Raw genomic sequence first — 20,265 nt, forward strand, 5'->3', positions numbered from 1 at the left:
TTGGTTTTGAATTTGGCAAAACCGCCTTATCATGTTTTGGTTTTAGTTTTGGTTTTGTATCTGTATTTTTTTTTCTGAAAACCGAGCCTGTGCATCTCTGGTGAAAAGTCAATTAACTTTCCACATTTGGACTGTGGGAGGAAACCGCAGCACCCAAAAGAAACCCACACAACATGAGGTGAATATACAAATTCCATACAGACATTGTACATGTTGTTCAGGGCCAGATTAATAATGAGCCTGATGTAGCTGCAGGTATAGACTGCCTGTTGCAAATAGGCCCATGAGCAGCAATGCATTTCTATTTTAAAACCTAAATGAATGACTCCAGCTGAGTTCAGGGGAACTACTCCGCCCTGGGTTCCACCAGGTAGCAATAGTTGTGTTGAAACAGTGTGTGCTTCACCAGCCTCCCCGGCGCTACAGTGCAGAGAGTGCCTCCTACTCCATGTGATGTCACACCTCGCCACTGTGGGAAGGAAAGAATTATTTGTGGATGGCAATTCAGGTGGCCAATATAGCCTCACCTGTTAGCAGGGCCAGACTGGCCATCTGGCACTTCTGGCAAATGCCAGAAGGGCTGATGGCTAAGTGGGCCGGGGTAAACAGTGCTTTTTTATTTATCTTTTTTATTTTTTTTAAAGTACTTTCTTTTTTATTGTCCAGCAGGCGGCGCACGCACCCGCAAGTGGGGGGGGGGTGGGGTGTTTACAGGGGCACGGTCCAGGAACTGGGCACCCATTTTAAAAAGTGAATATGCCGGCGTTCCAGTGCCAAGTACATGGCAGGGTCATACTTGCCAACTCTCCCGGAATGTCCGGGAGACTCCCGCATTTTGTGAGAGTCTCCCGGACTCCCGGGCGAGTGTGGCAATCTCCCGAATTCTGCCCACTTCACTAGGAAGTGCCCCACTTCCTAGTGAAGTGGGCAGAATTAGATCCCAAACGCCGCGATTCCCGGTGAATCGCGGCGTTTGGCCCCGCCCCCGCTGTCAAATGACGCAATTTGCGTCATGACGTCACAGGGGGCGGGGCCGAAATGACGAGATTTCGGCCACCCCGCCCCTTCACGCCCCCCTCCACTGGCTGGCTCCCGGAAGGGAGCTGAAGAAAGTAGGTAAGTATGGGCAGGGTGGAGCTATATGCTGCTGAGGACCTGCAGTGTCTGAAGGAGGAACCTTGTAGCATACAATAGGCAAGGTAACTTCATAAAAGACCACTGTAATATTCTGCACACAAACCATATGGAAATGGCATTCTTTTTTATATATGAGCAAACACTATTTAAGGAATAGAATTAACTGATTAGCTCATTTTTATGATGGTTATTTAGCAATGAACTTAACTGATATATTGAGAAATTGAAATATACAGTTATATCTATTTATTTTGCTTTACTTTATAAGTCAGAATAAACTTGTTATTGATATTGATTATTATGAAGTTATTGGTCTCCGGTATTTAAAGCTGTATAATCAATGTAAGCTGGGGTTAGTGATAGTCTTAAAATGTTGGTTTTAGAGCTGCACTACCTCCCAGGGCTGCAATATGTATGTTTTTGTTTCTGGGGCTCTGCCAGTTCTGTAAAACACACTAGCTGCTCAAGGCACAGTCAGTCAGGGTGACCGCATAGGTGGCACCAGCAGGACCACCTCCATTTTTCTGCCCAAAGGATTGCACTATGCTACATATAGACAGTGCACGGCCTCTTTGTATACATACGATGTGCACCCTCTAACCCCACCTCTTCAGCCTTTATGTTTGTGTTATTCTGCACATTGTGGGTGTCTGTCCTTTCCTTCTCCCCCTTTGTGTGTCTGTCTGTCTTTGCCCCTATTATCACATGTATCTCCTCACCTTCTTCTACCATTTCCCCAGCATCTATTTTTCCCCTGTGCACAACCATGTCCAATGCCACCTCTCACTCCCACCTACAAGGCTTCTTTTGTGCTGCTCCCCTCTTATAGAATTCCCTACTACGCCCAATCCAGCTTTGCCACAGCCTTTAAATCTTTAGACACTCTCTGCAAACCCATCTTTTTTTTTTTGAGGTGACCTTATCCTCAAAAACACTATTCACACTAATGCACCCTCACAACTGTCACAATCTCCAATCTGAGCAACACTCGCTCCTCTTATTTCAGCTGTGCCCTCTTCCACTTAGAATGTAAGCTCTGTAATGATCAGGGTCCTCCATACCCTTTGTGAGGAAACGGGTTGCTACTGGATTGAGAACTTTGTATTCATCACCCGTTTCTCACGGTTTAAGGTACTTTTTAATCCTTGGCCCAGTCTAAGTATATACACCAGAGCATCGGTGTATTATGTGTATTAATATTTCATGTTATTAGATACATTTTGCCCATACTATTACCTGCGATATTGTATGTAGTATAAATATAAACAATATTGCCATACTGTGTGAAAATATCAGAACAGCAGCAGTCATTTTGCTTGTGCTAGCTAATGTAATTACCATTTGTCTCAAATGTCTATTGTATGGGGTGCAGCTGAGATGTGGTTTGTAATCAGAACAATGTCTGAGTTAACTAGTTGGCAGCCCATGTTAATTAGCTAGGTCAACAGGTAACCTGATAGGTAATGAGGTTTGAACTTCTAATGACATGCAATGTGCCTCCACGCTAATATATTGGTTGAAATAGCATGGGGAAATGTATCAATATAAATGTAATTGTATCAAAAGGTATCACAGACTTATATTGTGTAACACTGCTGATATAATATGTCAAAAGTCTTATTGTTCCATGTAAGCGTGCAGTGTCATTCCTTGATGTACTATTGTAACCCCATGTGTAGTGTATCCAGCCAAAACAGCTAATTGAGTCAAGCCATTCTATTTTCTAATCAAGGTAACAGGGACAGTATGTCTAGTAGCTAAATTGTTGACTGGGAGACCCCTTCTGTAAAGGGGAGGTTTGTGACATTTGACCCTACTTCCTGTGGATACAGAAAATAAGATAGGGCGAGGAGAATGCCAGGGGAGCGATTCTAGTTTGGTGGATCCTGGTGTAGAAGACATCAGTGAAAAGGACTCTGGGCCAGGCACTGTGGTGCCGCTGGAGGGAACCCTACCAGGACAGGGTTGGTGTGAGCTAGTAACCCAGGCTAGGAGACACCATAACTGTTTTGCTAAATGGTAGTGGTAATATTGCTGGAGGATACATGCTACAATTTACCCTGTAACTTGTGAACGTCTTGTGGTGTTGTGCTGTCGTAATAAAGTCTTATTTTGGATATATCCTGGTCTACCCGAGTGAGTTGAATCCCACAGAGGGTAACTTCCATCCCAGCTAAGGGTGGTATCCTCACATTTGGTGGCAAGCAGTGGGATCACTCGGCCCGGTGTCACAAGAACAGGGAAGGCTGCAAAGGACGCAAGCGGTTGCGGTCCAAGAGCCTTGTAGGGGTACAGCACAACACCGGCTACACAGCACCCAGAGGAAGCCTATCAGAGGAGTTGCAAGAAACATGAACCATGAACAAGTATAACTCCCTAAAACTGGATGAACTCCGGGGATTATGCCGGACAAGGGAAATTGCTACTACCCAGGATGACTTCAGGCCACAACTAGTGGAAAAACTACGCAAATGGGACCTGTGCCTACTCGATAATGCGGGCAGGAAGGAAATATCAGACATCCCAGCAGTGGAAGCCACCCAAGTTGAGACTTATGTTGCAGAAATCCTGAAAGCCAATGAGTTGTATAAGGACCAGGAGCAGCCAGTAAGGATTCAGGAGATTGCAGCTACAATACAAACATCCCCCACCCCAGGCCAGTCAGCAGTGCACAGTGGAAGCTATGACTATGGTCAGCTTCGTCAAGAGCTGCAGCATGTCCTTGGTCAGTGGATCCGGAGAAAAGGGCTTGAGCTGGTAAAAGCAGGGCTGACTGAGATATTTCCCAGCCTTCAGGATTGGGTGTCAAAGTGTAACCCACAGTCCTAGGAGAAAGTAGAAAAGGGGCAGAGTGAAGGCCCAAGGAGACCCAGCAGCCAAGGACAAGCAATACCACACTTGGGACAAGTCTGGAAGTGGTGCCATCGATGTGGATACTGGGGACATCTTTAACAGCAGTGTCCCAGGAAAGGAGGTCAATTAGACCAAATGCCACCCACGGGGGTTGTTGGCAGGAGCCACCCCCGGAAAAACAAACACTACCACCCTGATGCGCCAGAGGCGAGGGGGGTAAAGGCCACTTGCAATGCTGTGGTTGACATGAGGCAAACAACAGGAGAACGCCTTTACAGGCACTTAAAACCTGTATGGGTGGATGGCAGAAAAGCAAAAGGATTTAGGGACTGTGGGCAGCCATCACCCTGGTATGCCCCGAGTTGGTGGATTCAAGAAGAATTATCCCCAACAAGTACTTTAAAATTAGGATGGAGGATGGACGATGGACGATGGACAGAGATTCCAACAGCCCAAGTCCAGTTGCATTGGGGCCATTGTAACAACCTGGTGGAAGTTGGAGTTATGGCAGGAATGTCCAATGAGGTGATTTTGGGCAATGATTTGGGGCAAGACCTCAGGAATTATTTTGTTGGAAAAGCCCATAGAAAGGTGAACCCCAGGCAGAGGAAGAACAACCACTTCTACACGCCAGTAACTAACAGGTATCGGCAACCTCTCTTTACCATCTCCGGGCCTCTGAGGGTGAGTAGCCAAGACCATCCTGAGGGGGGGTTAGTCCTGGGGGAGGAGGATAAATCTAGACTGCAAGAAGCCCAGCTACTAGATCCAGATCTAGAAGGGATGCGGGCACTAGCAGATATGTCGTATAAGACTGGGGTGGTAGAGGATTGTGCTTGGTTGGATGGGTTACTGTATACGGTGTCCAGCCCAAATCATAAGTACAGGTTGGTAGTCCCACCCGAATATCGGGATCGGTTTATAGCTCAGGCCCATGGGGAAGGGGGTACCGATCACAGAGGAAAAAGGAGAACACGAGCCAGGCTCAGACAGCAGTTCATGTGGTTAGGTTTAGCGAGGGATGTAGACCGCTACGTAGCCAACTGTGCAGACTGCAAGAATATGTTAGGGCAGGGCTGCAACAGTGACATTCGGACACAGGAGGGGAGAAGGCAGCATAGAAAGCAGGACATTGATGACTGCGTGATGTTAATCTCAGTAGTCCCTGCAGGAGATAGTGTGCAGCAGGATTCCTGCAAGAACCCTGTGCATAAGCGGGTGCAGACTGGGGAAATGAGTAATCCCAGTGCAGAAGGGAACTAGGGAAGGGGGAGGCGTAGCCAGACAGGACCCCAGACAACCAGGGAAAGGCAGTCGGTAAGGCTCTTAGACAGCAGGGCTCAGAGTAGCTACTGGAGCAGGAGACCGAGACTTCCCGCAGAGGCTCTGGGAATTGATAGGTGCTGGCGGCTACAAGAATATAACAAGGTGCAGCAAGTGAACGCTGGAGGCTGCGCACAGCCCAGCAGGAAATTGGTTCATCTCGTGGTGAACCGCATAAAACCTGCAGTAGTGTCTGCAGAAGAGACTGGGGCTCAAGTTTAAAAAGTAGGGGAGGAATGTGAGGAAACGGGTTGCTACTGGATTGAAACTTTGTATTCATCACCCGTTTCTCACGGTTTAAGGTACTTTTTAATCCTTGGCCCAGTCTAAGTATATACACCAGAGCATCGGTGTATTATGTGTATTATTATTTCATGTTATTAGATACATTTTGCCCATACTATTACCTGCGATATTGTATGTAGTATAAATATAAACAATATTGCCATACTGTGTGAAAATATCAGAACAGCAGCAGTCATTTTGCTTGTGCTAGCTAATGTAATTACCATTTGTCTCAAATGTCTATTGTATGGGGTGCAGCTGAGATGTGGTTTGTAATCAGAACAATGTCTGAGTTAACTAGTTGGCAGCCCATGTTAATTAGCTAGGTCAACAGGTAACCTGATAGGTAATGAGGTTTGAACTTCTAATGACATGCAATGTGCCTCCACGCTAATATATTGGTTGAAATAGCATGGGGAAATGTATCAATATAAATGTAATTGTATCAAAAGGTATCACAGACTTATATTGTGTAACACTGCTGATATGATATGTCAAAAGTCTTATTGTTCCATGTAAGCGTGCAGTGTCATTCCTTGATGTACTATTGTAACCCCATGTGTAGTGTATCCAGCCAAAACAGCTAATTGAGTCAAGCCATTCTATTTTCTAATCAAGGTAACAGGGACAGTATGTCTAGTAGCTAAATTGTTGACTGGGAGACCCCTTCTGTAAAGGGGAGGTTTGAGACATTTGACCCTACTTCCTGTGGATACAGAAAATAAGATAGGGCGAGGAGAATGCCAGGGGAGCGATTCTAGTTTGGTGGATCCTGGTGTAGAAGACATCAGTGAAAAGGACTCTGGGCCAGGCATTGTGGTGCCGCTGGAGGGAACCCTACCAGGACAGGGTTGGTGTGAGCTAGTAACCCAGGCTAGGAGACACCATAACTGTTTTGCTAAATGGTAGTGGTAATATTGCTGGACGATACATGCTACAATTTACCCTGTAACTTGTGAACGTCTTGTGGTGTTGTGCTGTCGTAATAAAGTCTTATTTTGGATATATCCTGGTCTACCCGAGTGAGTTGAATCCCACAGAAGGTAACTTCCATCCCAGCTAAGGGTGGTATCCTCACACCCTTTGTTTTCAAGTCTTCATTTATTTTGTCTACCTAGTATGTCCCTGTTTTATGAATGTGCTATTTTACCTACTGTATGGCTCTGTGGAGCATTGTGGTGCCTTAGAAATCTACGATAATAAATAACAATATTGATGCCACCAAACTGAATCTGAGGATGACAGTTAACCTCAATATTCTGATTTTAATAATTTTTGCTAAGCAACAGAATGGTAAATTTTTTCTACATTATGTATTAGTTAGTAACTCTCTCTTTTGTGAATTATGATACTATGCTCTTAGACCATAGACCCCCCCCCCCCCACTGTCTTAAGTGCCCAGGGCCCCCAAAGCCTTAATCCAACTCTGGGGGGAGCTGTCCACAGACAGTGTATGGTGACAGTGTGTGTCATCATATACTGTCCAGCAGCCTGCAGAGCAGGCCTGGATCTCCAAATCTCGCAAGACTAAGAGCTTACCTGCTCACTCTGCAAGGTGTTCTATTTTACTCTGATGTCAGCTGCATAGGTAAGTTCAGCAGGCTGGGGGGTGTCATAATATGTCTTGGGGGGTTATAATATGTCTTGTGTGGCATGATAATGTGCCTTGGGGGTGGCATGATAATGTGACTGGGGGGTAGTGTGATTTGTCTGGGGGTTGTTGTGGTGTGATGGGTGATGTGGCAGGGGGTAGCGTGATGCAGGATGTGTCTGAGGGGTGGCATTATGTAGCTGGTAATAAATGTAATATTTTATTACTATAATGTATGTATTTTATACTGTGTGATTTGTGTCATGTACAATGTTCACTTATTGCTCGATTTTCCATATATACATTTTCCAACAGGTCCCAATATTCCAGGATCTATGCAAGAATCCAGTACCAGGTTGTGAAAGATGCAAGGTAGGTGAGAGTAACACCATTTTAATACATAATTGGGGAATTCAATTAGCTGCAAAGTGAACATCCGCGAGACACTTTGCGGCTGAAATTTGACAGAAATCACTGTTCATTTTTCCTCTCAAAGAAAAATAAGCAGAGATTTGTACCGTAATTGCCAGCAATGTGCGCTGCGCGATACCCATGTATCACATCACCAATAATTGAGTCTCCCCCTATATGTTATGCCACGCCCCATATCAACCATGCCCCAACATTATGCGGCCACACCCCTTCACCGGCGCAGCTGCGTGTCGGTATACATCTCTCTTCCTGTGCACCTGTGGGGTTGGGATGGGCAAATTTTCACTGTACCCCAGCCCCAAATTTTTCTTGCCAGTCCTGTGCATACCATTATCTGATACTGCTGCACCCTATGCTGCAAATAGAGAGTCAAGCTGCATGTAATACATTAATATCTCACGGGACACCTTACAACAATGAGCTTTGCAATATGTACTGTAATTATTATTAATCTGGAACAGAGGTGGGACTATGTGCTTTAAATGCCAGGGCTGACTTTTAGTCCCAGTCCGGCCCTGCCTGTTAGGCAGCACAGCTCAGGTATGCAGAGAGTCACTCTTAGTGGAAGGGAAGACCAGTGATTGCAAGTGAGATGATGAAGCTTTAGGGGACACTGAGGATACTGAGATGCAGGAGGGAGTGACAGTAGGGCGGCGGGCAATGATCAGGGACAGATTGAAAAAGAGTATTATGGTGGGGAAATTGGGAGGGCAATGGAGGGGGTTATTTGACAGAGTGAGGTAGACTTAGGGTTTTAGCCGTGAAATTAGCTCTGAGGGTGAAAATGGAGTATGAAGGGGACCTGATAGTCTAGCAAGGGGTAAACTGTGTTTTATTGAGGGATATAAATGGGAGAGGTACATAAGTCAGGTTATTTAGGTTTGCATATTTATCGTCCTTTTTCCATCAACCTCTGTAGGGCAGGGTTTGTGCTAGGGAAGCGAGCAAAGTCTCTCACATATGCTCCTCTAAGGATGGGAGAAAATGAAGACTAAAGAGCAGCATAAAAAGGATCTCTGTGCTTTAAGGCAGCTTACATCCAGTAATGTTTCCTCCTCATCATGCCTATATATATCTACATTCCCTCTTTGCTTCTTTAGCCAATTAGAAAATGTTCAGAAGTCGTGGTAATAAGTCTGTCAGTATAGTATGTATAAGTTCAAGTTAAATTTAAGGTTTCCCCCACCCCACCCCTGATTTGTGCTTAGCAGCAAATCACTATAGATTCTGAGTCACAGTGATGTAAAATTACTGAATCAGTTTAGAGGTTCTGTCTTGACAAGCTCTGAATACAATCTACCATCACCACCCTGTTGTACTGTGATGACTTCACTATGATTCACCAGGAAAAGCAACAGTTGCGATGCCTTGTTTCCCTCTGATTACAAACCTAGTCAGGGCAAATGGTGCTCAAAGTATAAATTATAAAGTGCATATTTTACTGCTCAGTTCTATAGCTGGTAAACCTTAAAAACCTAAATCTACATAAAACCACAAATGGCTTTCATATTATGGTTATTATTATTATCATAGATTTGTAAAGCACCACCGTGCTTCACGGCACCATACAATAGGGAAACAGGACATACATAAAACAGGTACATTCAAGGTAGACAAAAATAATGCAGACATGAAAAGTAATGAAGAATCCTGCTCATTAGAGAGCTTACATTCTAAGTGGAAAAGGGCACAGCTGAAACAAGAGCGAGTGTGGCTCAGAGTGTAGATTTGTACAGTTGGGAGGGTGCATTAGTGTGAGTACAGTCATGGCCAAAAGTTTTGAGAATGACACAAGTATTGGTTTTCACAAAGGTTACTGTTTCAGTGTTTTTAGAACTTTTTGTCAGATGTTGTTATGGTATACTGAAGTAAAATTACAAGCATTTCATAAGTGTCAAAGTCTTTTATTGACAATTACATTAAGTTTATGCAAAGAGTCAATATTTGCGGTGTTGACTCTTCTTTTTGAAGAACTCTGCAACTCGCCCTGGCATGCTGCCAATAAACTTCTGGGTCACATACTGACTGATGGCCGCCCATTCTTGCTTAATCAATGCTGGGAGTTTATGAGAATTTGTGGGTTTCTGTTTGTCCACCCGCCACTTGAGGATTGACCACAAGTTCTCAATGGGATTAAGGTCTGGGGAGTTTCCTGCCCATGGACCCCAAATTTTGATGTTTTGATCCCCGAGCCATATAGTTGTCGCTTTTGCCTTATGGCAAGGTGCTCCATCATGCTGGAAAAGGCATCGTTCATCACTAAAATGTTCATGGAATGTTGGGAGAAGTTGCCTTTGGAGGATGTTTTGGTACCATTCTTTATTCATGGCTGTGTTCTAAAGCAAAATTATTAGTGAGCACACACATGAGAAGCAACACCACACATGAATGGTCTCAGGATGCTTTACTGTTGGCATGACACAGGGCTGATGGTAGTGCTCACCTTTCTTTCTCCGGACAAGCATTTTTCCAGATGCCCCAAACAATCTGAATGCAGATTCATCAGAGAATATTACTTTATCCCAGTACTCAGCAGACCAATCCTTGTACCTTTTGCAGCATATCAGTCTGTCCCTGATGTTTTTCCTGGAGAGAAGTGGCTTCTTTGCTTGCCTGCTTGACACCAGGCCATCCTGCAAAATTCTTCACCTCACTGAACGTGCATAGGCACTCACACCTGCCTGCTGCCTTTCCTGAGCAAGCTCTGTACTGGAGGTGCCCTGATCCCTGAATCAACTGTAGGAGACGATCCTGGCGCTTGCTGGACATTCTTGGGCACCCTGAAGCCTTCTTCACAACTATTGAACCTCTCTCTTTGAAGTTCTTGATGGTCCCATAAATGGTTGATTTAGGTGCAATTTTACTAGCAGCAATATCCTTGCCTGTGAAGCCCTTTTTGTGCAAAGCAATGATGTCTGCACGTGTTTCCTTGCAGATAACCATGGTTAACAGAGGAATAACAATGATTTCAAGCACCACCCTCATTTTAAAGCTTCCAGTTATTCTAACTCAATCAGCATGACAGAGTGATCTCCAGCTTTGTCCTCGTCAACACTCTCACCTGTGTTAACGAGAGAATCACTGACCTGATGTCAGCTGGTCTTTTGTGACAGGACTGAAATGCAGTGGAAATGTTGTTTTTTGGATAAAGTTCATTGTCAAGTCAAAGAGGGACTTTAAAATTAATTGAAATTCCTCTGATCACTCTTTATGACGTTCTGGAGTATATGCAAATTGCCATCATAAAAACTGAGGCAGCAGTCTTTGTGAAAAATAATATTTGTGTAATTCTCAAAACTTTTGGCCATGACCGTAGTATCATTGGGGATAAGGTAAGCTTTAAAAACGTGATGGGTTTTCAGAGTGTCTAACAATTTGAAGGGAAAAGCCTGATTGGGTGTGGTAAGATATTTCATAAGTGGGTTGCAGCACCGGAGAAGTCTTGTAGGCAGGCGTGAGAAGTAGTTGTCAGAGATGAGACAAGGCGCAAGTCAGAAGTAGAACCAGAGAAAAAAAGCCTGCGCTAGGTACATCCCATATTATATATGGTACCATGTGCATGACAACAAAAGGCCCACATATGTATACAAAACAAAAAGACACTTGTTGTCAGCGCTTATCCTTAACACTGCATATCTGTGTGTATCTAGCAATATGAAACATGAGGTATTAGCTCATATTTTGATCTAAACATTTAAGCCAGCATCCAAGCGTCAAGGGCACCTCATTGTATACAGGTCCTACACTGTCCAATATGCTTTAAAGACCATTAAAATACAGTTAAAATCAGAAGCACTCACCTCCCAGCTATAGTGGTTTACATTTAACAAGGGCTAGCACGGAGCCAGTGTAGGGATTTTCAAAGTGATACAATGAGTGATAGAGGAAGACCAGTCTTGCAGCAGCATTTAGAATGGTTTGAAGTGGGGAAACATGAGTGTCGGGAATGCCAGATAGCAGGAGGTTGCAGTAGTCATGACGGGAGATGATGAGAGTACAGATAAGTGTTTTGATCGCATCTTGTGTAAGAAAAGGGTGAATTCTGGCAATTTATTATTTTTAAGGTGGACCCGACAGGACTAGGATAGTCCTAGTAGATAGTCTGGATGTGAGGAATAAAGCAGAGGACAGATTCAAGTGTGACACCAAAGCAACTGGCTTAGGAGACTGAGGAAACTGTGGGGTTATTAACAATGAGGGAGATTGGAGGGGAGGTGATGATTCTGGGAAGTGGGAAAATGGTCAGTTCAGTTTTGGACAGTTTTATTGTTGAGCTTTGGGTAGCGTTGGGACATCCATGTGGAGATAGCAAAAAGACAGTTGGTTACACAAAGAAGGGATAGGTCAGGGGAAGAGATATAGATTTTGGTATCGTCAGTGTAGAGGTGGTATTGGAGGCCGAATGAACTAATTAGTTCCCCAAGAGAAGAGGTATACAGTGAAAAAAGTAAAAGGGCCAAGAACAGAGGCATGTGGGACCCCAACAGGTAGTGGGAGTGGGGGTAGGATGTGCCAGAAGTAGACACACTAAAGGAGCAGTTCAGTAGGTAGGAAGTGACCCAGGAAAGAACTGTGTCACAAAGGCAAATGGACTGAATGGTGAAGAGGGTGATCAACAGTATCAAAATCAGCAGAGAGAGCCACGAGAATGAGTATGGAGAAATGACACTTTGACTTTTCTGTAAGTAGATCATTGTTCACCTTTGTGAGAGCGGTTTCAGTGGAATGTTAGTACGGAAGCCTGATTACAAAGAGTCAAAAATGGAGTAAGAGAAGAGAAAGTGTGACTAGTGGTTATACACTGATCACTCAAGTAGTTTGGATTCAAAGGGGAATAGAAAAATAGAGCAATAGTTGGAGAGAGAGGCTGGATCAAGATATGGTTTCTTTAGAACTGGTGAGATGAGCGCATGTTTAAAGGAAAATATAAATGTGCCAGTGTAGAAAGACAGGTTGAAGAGGTGAGCTGAAGAAAGACATGGAAGGGGGGGAGACGTCCGGAGGTAATATGGTTGAGGGGACAGGTTGTGTCACGGGCACTAGGAGTCTTTACCCAGGGATCACCAGGTGATAGGCTTACCAGAGCAGTATAGGTGGTAATATGGTACTCTGGTAGCAGGGTGATCACGGAACAGGAAATAGCAGATGATGAGATGCTCAGGAAAGTCTATGACTAGCAGCACTGGCAATATGGAGGTAGTAATACACGAGGAACTGTATGGACAAAGGACACGTGAAGGTAGTCAGTGGTCTGCGGTAGCAAGTTGTACCACTGCTATAGTGAGGAGGAATGTCCAACAGAAACGAGGAGGTGATGAGAGTCAGCGGTCTGCGGATAGCAAGTTGTACCGCTGTCTGAGTGAAGGAATGGAATCCAAGTGGAGGTATCCGGGGAGTCAGTGGTCTGCGTTAGCAAGTTGTACCACTGCTATGTGAGAGGATACTGGAACAGGTGAAACTGTAAACAGGAGTCAGTGGTCTGCCACTAGCAAGTTGTACCACTGAATATATATGTGAGGAGGTGCACGGGGAGAGACTGCAACACAATATATACACGGGCACCTTGACTTTGATCCACAGTAATATGCACAATATAAATGTATAAATGACTGAACAACACTGCCAATATAGAAAGTCTCTTGAAGTAATCCAGCATGAGATAACACAGTCAATGATGGCAGTAGAGTCAGCAGATAGTACACTCCAGAGGAGAACCAACACAGTCCAGCAAGGTATGCAATACACAGCACAGTCAATGGGAAGTATGCATACCGTGGTTCAGGAGAAGGCAGTCAGACAGGAGTGCAGAGATACCTGAAGGGCAGGAGGCCAGCAGGATACAAGTCCCTGGATGGGTGAAGCGGGGGTCTAGCAGGTGCAGCGCACAGGTAGGTAGACCAGCAGGGAGCACAGGAAGGCGTGGAGAGCGGATCAGCAGTAGATGGATGAGTAGCGCTGAGAAGTAACAGCAGCGGGTCTCTGCGGGAACACGGAGGTAACCAATAGCAACCAGCAGGTGCAGTAACGATGGGACCCCGGAGCAGAGTTGAACTGGAACAGATGATCACGGAGAGTAGCGGGTAGCAATAGTGGCAGCAGACTCAAGGAAACACGGTAGAGTTGACAAGGACTGAAGACTGAAGCGCACAGAGGCAGCGGATAGGAATCAGCTAGCAGTCACGATGATGAAACACAGACGAGTTGCAGGTTGAAGACTGTAGTGCACGGAGGCAGCGGATAGGAATCAGCCAAACAGTCACGATGATGGAACACAGACGAGTTGCAGGTTGAAGCCTGTAGTGCACGGAGGCAGCGGATAGGAATCAGCTGGCAGTCACAATCATGAACAGGTGAGTGGATGTGGTTGAAGCCTGTAGTGCACGGAGGCAGCGGATAGGCATCAGCTAACAGTCCCAATGATAAATGGTAGAGTTGAAGTGATTAGAAGACTGTAGTGCACGGAGGCAGCGGATAGGAATCAGCTCACAGTCACGATGATATAGTAGATGGTAGAAGTGGTATGGGAACCACAGTAGCAGAAGTGGTTTGGAAACCACAGAGGTAGAAGTGGTTTGGAAACCACAGGAATCAGCAGGGCTGAATGAACAAGGAAACACAGGAACACCTTCAGAGACTCATGGGGAATGAGACTCCAAGATCAGGCAACGTGGTGTTGACCACAGGTGCTTAATATAGGGAGGTTGCCTGATCTGCCAATTAAGTTAAAGGAACATACACTGAAGGTTTGGAAAGGGCTGCGCATGCGCAGTCCCTCAGGATAGAGGACGTCCACGGTTCCTAATAGTCCGGGAAGAAGCACTCACAGTCCGGTGAGTGACAGTACCCCCCCTTTTAAAGGTGGGCACAGAACGCCTGGAACCGGGCTTGTCCGGATTTTTGGAATAAAACTTCTTCAGAAGGGCAGGAGCATTAAGATCTTCAGCTTTGATCCATGAACGCTCTTCAGGACCAAAGCCCTTCCAATGAACGAGGAAACGGAGGACTCCTCGCGAAATTTTTGCATCCAATACCTCAGTAATCTCGAAATCCTCCTCCTGATGAACTTGAACTGGCTGCGGTGCTGAGGGAGGAGTCGAGAAACGATTGATAATAAGAGGTTTGAGTAAGGACACATGGAAGGCATTGGAAATCCGAAGATTCTTAGGAAGAAGAAGTTTAACACATACTGGATTGATAACTTGAATGATCCTATATGGACCAATAAAACGAGGGGCGAATTTCATAGATGGAACCTTCAAACGAATATTTTTGGTAGATAACCAGACACGATCTCCAATTTTTAGTGGTGGAATAGCCCGCCTCTTCTTATCTGCGAAAGACTTATATTTGTTAGATGTCTTCTTTAAACAGGTTTTGACCTGAGACCAGATATTTTTGAAGGTCTGACAAGCAGTCTCCACAGCAGGAACTTGGGTGGGCGGGAGGGCAGGAAATTCCGGAAAAGACGGATGGTGACCGTAGACCACAAAGAATGGAGTTTTGGATGATGACTCATGGTACATGTTGTTATGGGCGAATTCAGCCCAAGGGAGCAATTCTACCCAGTTGTCTTGGTTGGCTGAAGAGAACATCCTAATAAAAGTCTCAAGATCTTGATTGACTCGTTCCGTTTGTCCGTTAGATTGCGGATGGTAAGACGATGAGAGTGCTAATCGTATGCCCAAGGTTTTACAAAGGGCCCGCCAGAATCTGGAAACGAATTGTACTCCTCTATCTGACACAATCTCAGACGGACATCCATGGATGCGGAAGATTTCTTTAATGAAATGTTCAGCCAGAGTAGACGAGGAAGGTAAACCGGACAGAGGGACGAAATGAGCCATCTTCGAAAATCTGTCTACCACTACCCAAATAGTATTGTGATTCTTACTTGGTGGCAAATCAGTAACGAAATCCATACTAATATGGGTCCAAGGCTTGGACGGAATGGGTAGTGGTCGCAGCAACCCTGCTGGAGTTCTGCGGGAGGATTTGAACTGAGAACATAAATCACAGGAAGCAATAAACTCTTTGACGTCTCTCCTCATTGAAGGCCACCAGTAACTACGAGAGAGAATCTCAAAGGTCTTATGTTCACCGGCGTGTCCAGAAAAACGAGAGGCATGGAACCACGAAAGGATTTTCCTCCTCAGAGTAGGAGGCACGAGGGTCTTCCCAAATGGTAGCATTTTGGTGGATGACGCAGCCAGAGAAATACATTTGGGGTCTAGAATAGCATGGTTGGGAACCTCTTCTACATCAGAGGACGTCACAAAAGCTCGAGATAGAGCGTCAGCTTTCTTGTTCTTAGCAGCTGGTTTGAAGGTTATAATTAATTCAAAACGGGAAAAGAAAAGAGACCATCTTGCTTGACGAGGGTTCAAGCATTGAGCAGATTGCAAATATGACAAGTTCTTATGATCCGTGAAGATCGTCACAGGATGGCGAGCTCCTTCCAACAAGTATCTCCATTCCTCTAATGCAGCTTTGATGGCCAGCAACTCCTTGTCCCCGATAGTATAGTTTTTCTCTGCGGGCAGAAGACCCCGAGAGTAGAAGGCACAAGGATGTAATTTTTGTTGCTCCGAGCGTTGGGAGAGAATAGCTCCTAAGCCCACATTAGAGGCATCTACTTCTAGGAAGAAGGGGAGTGTCACATCAGGTTGTCGCAGAATGGGAGCAGACGAGAAGGACTCTTTGAGGATTTGAAAGGCTTGGAGAGCCTCAGATGACCATTGCTTAGTATTAGCCCCTTTCCGAGTTAAGGCCACAATGGGAGATGCAATGGATGAGAAGTCTTGAATGAAGCGTCTATAGTAATTGGCAAAACCTAAAAAACGCTGGATGGCACGAAGAGTAGTTGGCTGAGGCCAATGTAGTACAGCATTTACTTTGTCTGGATCCATCTTCAGGCCAACTCCGGAAACTATATACCCCAAGAATGGAATCTGGGGTAACTCGAATGAACATTTTTCCAATTTACAGAACAATGAGTTTTTCCGTAGTCTGGAGAGGACCTCTGCCACATGTTGGTGATGAGAAGGCAGGTCCTGTGAGAAGATCAATATGTCGTCCAGGTAGACAACGACACATACATATAATAAGTCCCGAAAGATCTCATTGATGAAACCCTGGAAAACCGCGGGGGCATTACACAGCCCGAAGGGCATTACTAAATATTCGTAATGCCCATCTCTGGTGTTAAACGCGGTCTTCCATTCGTCACCGGAACGGATTCTAATTAAATTGTAGGCACCACGAAGATCCAACTTAGTAAATATCCGAGCTCCCTTGATGCGATCAAATAGCTCAGTGATCAGCGGAATGGGATACCGATTCTTGATAGTAATGGCGTTGAGTCCACGAAAATCTATACAAGGGCGTAATGATCCATCCTTCTTTTTGACGAAGAAGAACCCAGCTCCAGCGGGAGAGGTGGAAGGTCGAATGAACCCACGCTGGAGATTCTCCTGTATGTACTCAGATGTGGCTTGAGTTTCAGGTAACGAGAGAGGATAGACCCGACCCCTGGGAGGAGTCTTGCCAGGTAGAAGGTCGATCGGACAATCCCAAGAACGATGAGGAGGAAGACGTTCAGACTGAGCTTTATCAAACACATCGGCAAATGAAGCATACTGAGGAGGGAGTCCCGGGGAGGACGATGAGATGGAAGATTGCTGTACTTTAAGAGGAATAACTTGAGAGAGACAACGATGGTGACATTCAGACCCCCAAGACGTAACTTGAGGGGTGCGCCAGTCAATCTGGGGAGAGTGACATTGAAGCCATGGAAGGCCTAAGACAATCGGACTTGTCGTAACTGGAAGAATTAAAAACGAAATTTCTTCATGGTGTAGTACACCAATCTGAAGGGTTACTGGAGACGTACTCTGGGTGATGAGACCATTGATGAGACGTGATCCATCTATAGCCGTCACAGTAATGGGTGTTTTTAAAGTGATCACTGGTAGGGACCATTGATTCACTAGTGATTTAGAAATGAAATTTCCTGCTGCTCCGGAATCAATCAATGCCTGTGACTCAAAGGATTTGGTAGCAAAGGAAATCGTAACATCGAAAGCGCAGACTTTAGATTTCATAGACAATGGAGAGGACTCCAGGGACCCTAACTTCACCTCTCCAGAACTAGTTAGGGCCTGGCATTTCCCGATTTCTTAGGGCAAGAACTGAGCATATGTGTGGAATCAGCACAATAGATACAGAGTCTATTCTTTACTCTTCGTTTCCTCTCTTCTAAAGATAATTTGGAACGTCCTATCTCCATGGGAATCACAGAAGGTGAAACTGGACGAAATTGAGGGTTTAAACGAAGAGGTGCTTTAGCAGAAGTTGTTTTCTCAGATTCTCTTTCACGAAATCTCATGTCTACACGATGGCAAAGAGAGATCAAATCTTCTAGTGACGAAGGAAGCTCTTGGGTAGTCAGTGCATCTTTAATTTTATCGGAGAGCCCCTGCCAGAAGGCGGCAACTAATGCTTCAGTATTCCACTGAAGTTCAGAGGCTAAGATCCTAAATTGAATGACATACTGTCCTACTGTATGGGAGCCTTGTCGCAAACGAAGAATGCTGGAAGCAGCGGAGGTCACACGACCTGGTTCATCGAACACACTTCGGAACGTGGAAATGAATTTGGCACTATCTTGTAGAATTGGATCGTTTCTTTCCCACAGAGGGGAGGCCCAAGCCAGGGCTTGTCCAGAAAACAATGAGATAAGATAGGCCACTCTGGAACGATGGGTAGAAAAATTTTGAGGTTGGAGTTCAAAATGGACTGAACATTGGTTAAGGAAACCTCTACAAGTTTTGGGGTCCCCGTCATATTTTGACGGAGTAGGCAGGTGAAGCGTAGGAGCTGTAGACACCTGGGATGGCACTGGGGAAACGGAGGAAAGCACAGGAGCTTCAATACTAGCTGTAACAGTCTGTCCAGATGTTCCTTGGGAGGTTAACGATTGGTAACATTGAAGTAACAGCTGTTGGCGAGCATCCTGTTGCTCCACACGGCTGACCAGATGCTGCAGCATCTCCTTAGCGGTAGGTTCCGTATCTGGGTCTGTCATGGCCTGATCTTACTGTCACGGGCACTAGGAGTCTTTACCCAGGGATCACCAGGTGATAGGCTTACCAGAGCAGTATAGGTGGTAATATGGTACTCTGGTAGCAGGGTGATCACGGAACAGGAAATAGCAGATGATGAGATGCTCAGGAAAGTCTATGACTAGCAGCACTGGCAATATGGAGGTAGTAATACACGAGGAACTGTATGGACAAAGGACACGTGAAGGTAGTCAGTGGTCTGCGGTAGCAAGTTGTACCACTGCTATAGTGAGGAGGAATGTCCAACAGAAACGAGGAGGTGATGAGAGTCAGCGGTCTGCGGATAGCAAGTTGTACCGCTGTCTGAGTGAAGGAATGGAATCCAAGTGGAGGTATCCGGGGAGTCAGTGGTCTGCGTTAGCAAGTTGTACCACTGCTATGTGAGAGGATACTGGAACAGGTGAAACTGTAAACAGGAGTCAGTGGTCTGCCACTAGCAAGTTGTACCACTGAATATATATGTGAGGAGGTGCACGGGGAGAGACTGCAACACAATATATACACGGGCACCTTGACTTTGATCCACAGTAATATGCACAATATAAATGTATAAATGACTGAACAACACTGCCAATATAGAAAGTCTCTTGAAGTAATCCAGCATGAGATAACACAGTCAATGATGGCAGTAGAGTCAGCAGATAGTACACTCCAGAGGAGAACCAACACAGTCCAGCAAGGTATGCAATACACAGCACAGTCAATGGGAAGTATGCATACCGTGGTTCAGGAGAAGGCAGTCAGACAGGAGTGCAGAGATACCTGAAGGGCAGGAGGCCAGCAGGATACAAGTCCCTGGATGGGTGAAGCGGGGGTCTAGCAGGTGCAGCGCACAGGTAGGTAGACCAGCAGGGAGCACAGGAAGGCGTGGAGAGCGGATCAGCAGTAGATGGATGAGTAGCGCTGAGAAGTAACAGCAGCGGGTCTCTGCGGGAACACGGAGGTAACCAATAGCAACCAGCAGGTGCAGTAACGATGGGACCCCGGAGCAGAGTTGAACTGGAACAGATGATCACGGAGAGTAGCGGGTAGCAATAGTGGCAGCAGACTCAAGGAAACACGGTAGAGTTGACAAGGACTGAAGACTGAAGCGCACAGAGGCAGCGGATAGGAATCAGCTAGCAGTCACGATGATGAAACACAGACGAGTTGCAGGTTGAAGACTGTAGTGCACGGAGGCAGCGGATAGGAATCAGCCAAACAGTCACGATGATGGAACACAGACGAGTTGCAGGTTGAAGCCTGTAGTGCACGGAGGCAGCGGATAGGAATCAGCTGGCAGTCACAATCATGAACAGGTGAGTGGATGTGGTTGAAGCCTGTAGTGCACGGAGGCAGCGGATAGGCATCAGCTAACAGTCCCAATGATAAATGGTAGAGTTGAAGTGATTAGAAGACTGTAGTGCACGGAGGCAGCGGATAGGAATCAGCTCACAGTCACGATGATATAGTAGATGGTAGAAGTGGTATGGGAACCACAGTAGCAGAAGTGGTTTGGAAACCACAGAGGTAGAAGTGGTTTGG

General features: G+C 45.6%; 1 protein-coding gene across 1 annotated transcript in view; it reads left to right on the forward strand.

Moving 5' to 3' along the window:
* The window catches only part of FGF1 (fibroblast growth factor 1), a 233,073-nt gene that overhangs the window by 14,426 nt on the left and 198,382 nt on the right, over window positions 1-20,265 (forward strand). The gene's annotated exons all lie outside the window — the stretch shown is intronic.

This window comes from Mixophyes fleayi, chromosome 4 (genome assembly GCF_038048845.1).
Source record: "Mixophyes fleayi isolate aMixFle1 chromosome 4, aMixFle1.hap1, whole genome shotgun sequence".
Taxonomy (NCBI): Eukaryota; Metazoa; Chordata; class Amphibia; order Anura; family Limnodynastidae; genus Mixophyes; species Mixophyes fleayi.